This window comes from Fukomys damarensis, unplaced genomic scaffold (genome assembly GCF_012274545.1).
Source record: "Fukomys damarensis isolate Sample0158 unplaced genomic scaffold, DMR_v1.0_HiC HiC_scaffold_27, whole genome shotgun sequence".
Taxonomy (NCBI): Eukaryota; Metazoa; Chordata; class Mammalia; order Rodentia; family Bathyergidae; genus Fukomys; species Fukomys damarensis.
Window position 1 is genome coordinate 8,484,986 of NW_022900939.1, and position 1,947 is coordinate 8,486,932.

General features: G+C 36.5%; 1 protein-coding gene across 1 annotated transcript in view; it reads right to left on the reverse strand.

Annotated features, from left to right (window-relative positions):
* Positions 1–1,947, reverse strand: part of Ttc17 (tetratricopeptide repeat domain 17) — a 90,590-nt gene that overhangs the window by 49,921 nt on the left and 38,722 nt on the right. The window lies entirely within an intron of this gene.

Genomic DNA, 1,947 nt, shown 5'->3' on the forward strand with positions numbered 1-1,947 from the left:
AAAAAAAAAAAAAAAAAAAAAAAAAGTTACCTATGAAGGTTAGGAATTAAATGCTATTCAAAGGGAAGAGGGAAAAACATAAGCATTTAATAACAACCAATAATATGATTTCTAGTTTAATAAAAGTTTGGAAAAACTTTCAGATAAATAATTCTGTGCTAATTGATAGAATTTCTGCTAGAAAACATTTATTAAACACGGATCTTGCAGGGCACAGTGGCACATGCCTGCTACTCAGTAGGCTGAAGCAGGACTGCAAGTTTGATGCCAGCCTGGGCAACTTAGTGAAGCAAAAGCTAAAAGGGGCTGGGGCTGCTGCACACAGGGCAAGTGCCTGTGGGTTCACTCTAGAACTGTAGGGTTTGGGGGAAGAATTTAAGGAGAATTTGTGGAAAAGTAACAACAGCGGTCAGAAAAATTATTTTTAAGAAGTTTTTCAAGAGTACTTAACTCTTTTTTGATCTTGGAAAAACTTATCTGCAGGACTGAGGGCTCAGAGGCAGAGTACTTGCCTCAATTTGCAAAATGCTGGGTTCATTCTTCATTGCCACCCCCCCAAATAAATAAATTTTAAGAAACTGAAATTCTACACTAAAAGATGTGAAACTAATGCCAAGGAAAGATTTTTCAAATTGAAAAGAGATCACTATATTCATCTAAAAGCATTTCACCTGATAACAAATTCCAAGAGAAATGAGAGGATAGTAAAGAGATTCTACTAATGTAAGAAATTCCCTGAAAAAGTGAAATCCTGTTTACAAGACTGTTCACAGGTAACCTACGACATTTAAAAGAACATATTTTCTAGGACTGAGTCAGATGATAATCGTTACCAATAAAGCCCTACATACTTTGTATTTACTATGAATTTCTAATGGGCTACATTTACCCAACACCCAAGATCTTATTTAATTCTCCCAACAAATACATGATCAGGTTTCTCTGTCTTTAATGTACTTTACTGGGACCAGAGTACGGCAGAGCTGGGGCTCCAACAAGAGTCTGTGTGCTTCCAGGGGCAGCTCCACCATGGTAACCCTTGCTGAACACCACCGCAGGCCTTGAGTACGCTTACAAGAAATCTAATTCATATTGTGCTCCACGGTAACCCACAACTGCGCTATGCATGATACCACTGAGAGATTTTTAGTTTCTTTACTAAATAACTGGATTCTGATAATGCAAGAACTGCACTGCATTTATTTATTGTTTAACAGTCCATTAAAATCCCAAGGCAGTTTGGTATAATGAATCAGGTAAACCAATTTCTGGTCCCAAATCTACTAGTAAATATCAGTGTTCTTAAGTCAAATCACATGAACAAGTGGGTGTCAGGTTTTGTTTTATTTTATTAAACATCCAAGGAGCTGGAACGATAGTGCTCTGCTTAAATATTGTAACCTAATTTGAACACCCTGATCATATACCTACTTAGCAATGGAAAGGTACCGAAGATTCAGAATATTTGTAAACTGCACCTCTCAAAATTTAATATACAGTGTGAAGCACATCATTTTTCTTCCTTATAGTGAAGGTTAAACAAATAAATCATCAGACATCATGTGACTCTTAGAGGTTCTAACAGAAGAATTTGCAAAAGGTTTAGATACCAGCTCTGTGCACCCTTGGGCACACGCATATGCACCCTCGGCTGTGAGACAGGAAGAATGGAGCGGGACACCTTTTCATGTCAGGTAACTATATCAAGGGTGAAGTAAAGGTCTGAATCTGAATCACATTATGGAAAGGAAAAAGAATGTATTTTAGAGGCGGGATATGCAGAAGAACTGCTTCAAGTCTTATTACAAACTTGCCCTTCATGAGCAAAAAACTAATCTTTACCATCAATATTGGTCATTATTAAACAGAGGAAAAAAAATTTCTATCAATCCAGCTCCATGTACTATATACTTTCTTTTTTCTTTTCTTTCTTTTTTTTTTTTTTTT